Source organism: Sapajus apella, unplaced genomic scaffold (genome assembly GCF_009761245.1).
Source record: "Sapajus apella isolate SASKATOON/1434 unplaced genomic scaffold, GSC_monkey_1.0 scaffold490, whole genome shotgun sequence".
Classification (NCBI taxonomy): domain Eukaryota; kingdom Metazoa; phylum Chordata; class Mammalia; order Primates; family Cebidae; genus Sapajus; species Sapajus apella.
Window position 1 is genome coordinate 43,373 of NW_022437420.1, and position 6,000 is coordinate 49,372.

The 6,000-nt window shown below is 43.0% G+C and overlaps 1 pseudogene; it reads right to left on the reverse strand.

Annotated features, from left to right (window-relative positions):
- Positions 1-5,109: 5,109 nt before the first annotated feature.
- Positions 5,110-5,209, reverse strand: LOC116545998 (annotated as a pseudogene).
- Positions 5,210-6,000: the final 791 nt, after the last annotated feature.

Consider the following 6,000-nt stretch of genomic DNA (forward strand, 5'->3'; position numbering starts at 1 on the left):
CTCTGCTTCCATCACCACATCTCCTGCTCCAATTCTGACTCTCCTATCCTCTTTCTTTTATAAAGATCTTTGTGATTGCTGGGCATGGTGAATTCCACCCATAATCCCAACACTTTGGAAAGTCAAGGTAGGAGGAACACTTAAGGCCCAGAGTTTGAAACTAGCCTGGGCAATATAGTGAGACCCCACCTCTACAAAAGTATAAAAATAAGTATTAGCTGGACATGGTGGTGTGCACCTGCAGTCCCAGCTACTTGAGAGGCTGAGGTGAGATAATGGCTTTGGCCCAGGAGTTTGAGATCAGACTGGATGACATAGCTAAATCTTGTCTCTACAAAACAGAGCTGGGCATGAGTGACATATATGTGTAGTTCCAGCTACTTCGAAGGCTGAGGTGGGAAGGTCATTTGAGCTCAGGAGGTCAAAGCTATAGTGAGCTATGATCACATCACTGCGCTCCAGCCTGGATGACACAAGGAGATTCTGTCTCAAAAACAGAAAAGAAATATGTATTTGGTCTCTGTCTCTGGTTCAGAGACAGAGCTTCTAAAACTTATAAAGACCTCAGTGATAGAGGCGACAGGAGCATCTTTAGTTTTAATATTTGGTCTTGGTCCCAGCTTTCTAACACAACAGCCTCTAAGAACTTTGGGATCTCCAGCATGCCAAGAATGCATTTGTGGATGTGCTTGAGATGACTGGGTGGCTGCATGCTCCTGGATTTCTTCAGGAGGAGGGCTGATTGCCAGAGAAAACCACCACATTATTAGAGGCTTGGAACTTTCAACCTCACCTGCTGAACTCCATGAGGCGAGAGGAGCTGGAGATTGACTTAATCACCAATGGCCAAGGATTTTATCAATCATGCTTGCATAATAAAGCCTCCATAAACACCCTGAACAACAGGGTCTGCAGAGCTTCTGGGCTGCTGAACACAGGAGGTGCTGGGAGGGGGGCATGTTCAACAGAGTGCATGGAAGCTCTGTGCCCCTCCCACTTACCTTCCCCTGGGCATTCATCTTTCTTTCTTTTCTTTCTTCCTTTCTTTCTCCTCTCTTTCTTTTTTGTAAGACAGGGTCTGGCTCTTTTGTCCAGACTAGAGTGCAGTGGCACAATCTCAGCTCACTACAACCTAAGCTTCCCCAGTCCCCAGCTCAAGGCATCCTCACCTCAGCTTTCCTAGCAGCTGGAACTACGGGTGCACGCCACCACACCTAGTTATTTACTTATTTTCATTTATTTTTTGAGACAAAATCTCACTCAGTAGCCCAGGCTGGAGTGCAGTAGCGTGATCTCAGCTTACTGCAACCTCTGCAACCTGGGTTCAAGTGATTCTCCTGCTTCAGCCTCCTGAGTAGCTTGGATTACAGGTGCACATCACCATGCCTGGTTAATTTTTGCAATTTTTTATAGAGACAGGGTTTCACCATGTTGCCCAGGCTGATCTCAAACTCCTATGTTTAAGCAATCCTCCCAACTCGACCTCCCAAAGTGCTGAGATCACAGGTGTGAGCCACTGCATTGAGCATGCACAGCTCTCTCACTGGTTGTTTCTGAGACATATCCTTTACAGTGAACCAGGAACAGGAAATGAACTGACCAGGTGTGGTGGCTCACATCTGTAATCCCAGCACTTTAAGTGACTGAGGTGGGAGGATTGCTTGGGCCCAGGAATTTGTGGCCAGCCTGGGTAACAAAGCAAGACCCCATCTCTACAAAAAAATAAAATAAATTAGCCAGATGCGGTGGTGGAGGCATGTAGTCTCAGCTACTAGGGAGAGGGGAGGACCACTTGGACCCAAGCAGTTGAGGCTACAGTGAGCTATGACTGCACCACTGCACACCAACCTGGGCAACAAAACAAGACCCTGTCTCTCAGAAAAAAAGAAAATAAACTGTTTTTCTGAGTTCTGTAAGCTGTTCTAGCAAATGATTAAATCCAAGAAGGAGGTCAAGGGAACCCCTGATTTGTAACAGGTTGGTCAAAAGTACAGGTGACAACCTAGTACTTGCCACTGGCATCTGAAGTGAGGGTGGTCTCATGGGACTGAGTGCCTAACCTGCAGGGTCTGCACCAGCTCCAGATAGTGTCAGAATAACATTGAGGGATATCCAGTTAATATCCAGAGCACTGGAGAATTTGGTGTATAAGCTCCACACAGTCGGAAGTGTGTGACTAGAGAGAAACACGGGATTTTCTTTCACCTACCTGCTTAACTGCATAGGAGAAGCAATACATGGCTCCTATGAACACAGCAAGCATTAAAGTCAAATCAGACCCTACATCTGACTCAGCTTAATATCCATGTGAGCTTGGGCAAATCACTCATTATCCCTAAGTCTTTATCACTTCATTCATAAAATGGGGATAACTGTGGTACCTGCCTGTGATTTTGTGAGAATTCATGAAATATTATGCTGATGTTACTGTGATCATCACACCTACTCCGAACTATCTGACTGGGACAGTGATGGATGATAACATCACAAGATTAGAAACTGTAATGAGGTCTCTCAGGCAAAATTCCACACAAGCAAATTACTGTCTCTCCAAAGCATTCCTGCCACATTTAATTCCCCATTACCTGAGCCAAATGTGCCATCTTAATTGTCCATGTCTTTACAGTGCTGGTTTCCCTGCCCATTCCCCATCCCTCCACATCACCATTCCCTCTCCACTCTCACACAACTCTTCCTCATCTTTTAAAACCCAGCTTCATGTCACCTTATCTGGAAGCTTCTCCCACTCTCCAGAAGAGCTTCCCATTGCACTTGATGCATGCACTATTATTTGTTCATTTTTGAGTTATTGTCCAAGTCTTTTTGTACCTGAATAACATGCTGCCCAGTCAGTCTCTTCCTGGACTCTGAAGTCTTTCATGGTAGATCCAGCTGGAAGTAACAAAAAGACATTCTTTAAAAATAAGAGAAGGAATGACACAGACATCCATCCAATCCCATAAAAGTTTTTAAAGGTATGTGAAAAGCAAACAAAACTCAATAGCTTCTAGGAAAAACATAGGAGGGAAAGTGTTACTGGGAAATATACTAAATGGTTAATTTTTGTTTTATTTTATTTTATTTATTATTTATTTTTTGAGAAAGAATCTTGCTCTATTGCCTAGGCTGAACTGCAGTGGTACAATCACAGCTCACTGCAGCCTCAACCTCCAAGTCTTCAGCAATCTTCCAGCCTAATTTTTATTTAAGAAAGCCAGTCTGGGCCGGGCGCGGTGGCTCACACCTGTAATCCCAGCACTTTGGGAGGCCGAGGCGGGTGGATCATGAGGTCAAGAGATCAACACCATCCTGGTCAACATGGTGAAACCCCATCTCTACTAAAAATAAAACAAAGTAGCTGGGACTACAGGTGTGCACCACAGTGTCCAGCTCATTTTATCTTTAATTTTTAGTAGAGACAAAGTGCCGCTATGTTGACCGGGCTGGTGGTGATCTTTTTCCCTCAAGCAGTTCTCCCACTTCAGCCTTCCAAAGTGCTGGGATTACAGGTGTGAGCTGCCACATCTGCTGAGGAGGTTAATTTTTAATGATATAAAGAGCTCAAAGCAAGTATTAGAAGGAGCCTAAATGCCTACAGAGGCTGGCTGGTCAATTGTGATATATCCATATAATACAACATTATGCAACCATGGAAAGGATTCAGATAGATCAATAGAAATTGACACAGATGTCCAGAAAATATGAAAATGAGAACTGATATTCAATTACCCTGTATGTATTTGAAGAATATGCCAATTATTTCCTGAGATAAGACTATGGAAAGAGTAAAGGAAATTTTTCACTTCTTTATTTAAAAGTATTTACTATTTTTATAATTTAATAAAAGATTAAATAAAAACATCATCTAATTAGTAAAAGACACATTACCTCTATAAATAAACAAAAAGACATGGACAGCCCAGCCATGGTGGCTCATGCTTATAATACCAGCACTTTGGGAGGGGGTGGTGGGAGGATCACTTGAGACCAGGAATTCCAGACCAGCCTGGGAAACATAGCAAGACCTTGTCTCTACTAAAAGTAAAAAAAGATTAGCCAGGCATGGTGGCATGTGCCTATAGTCCCAGTTACTGAGGTGGAAGGATCACCTGAACCCAGGAGGTCAAGGCTGCAGTGAGCTGAGTCTGTACCACTATACTCAAGCCTGGGCTACAGAGCGAGATTTTGTCTCAAAAAAAAAAAAAAAAAAGACATGGGGCAATAAAGAAATAAAGCTAGCCGGGCACGGTAGCTCACACCTGTAATGCCAGCGCTTTGGGAAGCTGAGTCAGGTGGATCACTGGAGGTCCAGAGTTTGAGACCAGCCTGGCCAACATGGAGAAACCCTGTCTCTATTGAAAACACAAAATTAGCCAGTTATGGTGGCACATGCCTGTAATCCCAGCTACTCTGGAGACTGAGGCAAGAGAATGGCTTGAATCCAAGAGAAGGAGGTTGCAGTGAGCAGAGATTGTGCCACTGCACTCCAGCCTAGGCAACAAGAGTGAAACTTTGTCTGAAAAAAGAAAGAGGAGAGAAAGAAAAGAAAAGAAGAAAAGAAAAGAAAGGAAGGAAGAAAGGAAAAGAAAAGAAAGGAAGGCAGGCAGGCAGGTAAGCTAATAAGCTAACATAAGAAAATATATATTAAAATGTGACAAAAATAAAGTATTATGAGGTCCTTTATTAATTAAAAATAATCAAACAAAAAATAATTCGTTAAGTTACTATATCCTGTGCCAGCAAAGGTGCAGTGAAATGAGCATTTTATTTAACTATTAGTGATGTTTAAATTGTATATAAGCCTTCCACAGGGTAAAGCTTGGAAATTTTTTTTTTAAATAATACAGTGTCTCACTATACTGCCTTCTCCAACTCCTGGCCTCAAGCAATCCTCCCACTTCAGCCTCCCAAAATGCTGGAATTATAGGCCGACAGCCACCACGCCTGAAAGCTAGGCAATTTATATCAAGTGTAATAAGAATGTGAATGCCCTGTGACTCACAGTAATCTCATTTCCGGAAATATCATCTTTGGATATAATTCAATCTAAACAAAGGGTCATATGCACAAACACAGTGAAAATCTAGGATTAATATTTTTCTGTTTTAAAAACATAAGGAACGCTTCAGAAATTTGCATGTCATTCTTGCACAGAGGTCATGCCAATCTCTCTACTGTTCCAACTTTAGTATACGTGCTACTGAAGCAAGCATGAGTAACTTAAGATAGAGTGGTTAAGTGAAATAAGGAAGAGTTATGGGGAATTTAAAAATCTGCGGCATTTATAGGCATCTAGTAACAGCTCAGTAAATAGCTGCTACTTTTAAGAGGCCAGTGCGGTGTCTCACACTTGTAATCCCAGCAGTTTGAAAGGCTGAGGCAAGTGGATCACCTGAGGTTGGGGGTTCGAGACTAGCCTGAGCAACATGGAGAAACCACATCTCTACTAAAAACTACAAAATTGGCCAGGTGTGGTGGTGCTTGTAGTCCTAACTACTCAGGAGGCTGAGGCAGGAGAATCACTTGAACCCATGAGGTGAAGGTTGTGGTGAGCTTAGAGTGCACCATTGCTCTCCAGCCTGGGCAAAAAAAGAGCAAAAATCCATCTCAAAAAAAAAAAAAAAAAACAAAAAAAGTGACACAAACCTGTAATCACAGCACTTTGCGAGGCAAAGGCAGGCAGATCATCTGAAGTCAGGAACTCAAGACCAGTCTGGCCAACATGGTGGAACCCTGTCTCTACAAAAATACAAAAATTAGGTAGGCATGATGGTGGGTGCCTGTAATCTTAGCCACTCAGGAGGCTGAGGCAGAAGAATTGCTTAAACCCCGGGATGTGAAGGTTGCAGTGAGCCTAGATTGTACCATTGCACTCCAGCCTGGGCAACAGAGCAAGACTGTCTCAAAAACAAAACAAAACAGACACAATTTGTCCCTTGGTATATGGGGGAATTGGTTCCAGCTCCCCCATATCTGTGTATACCAAAATCCATGCAAGCA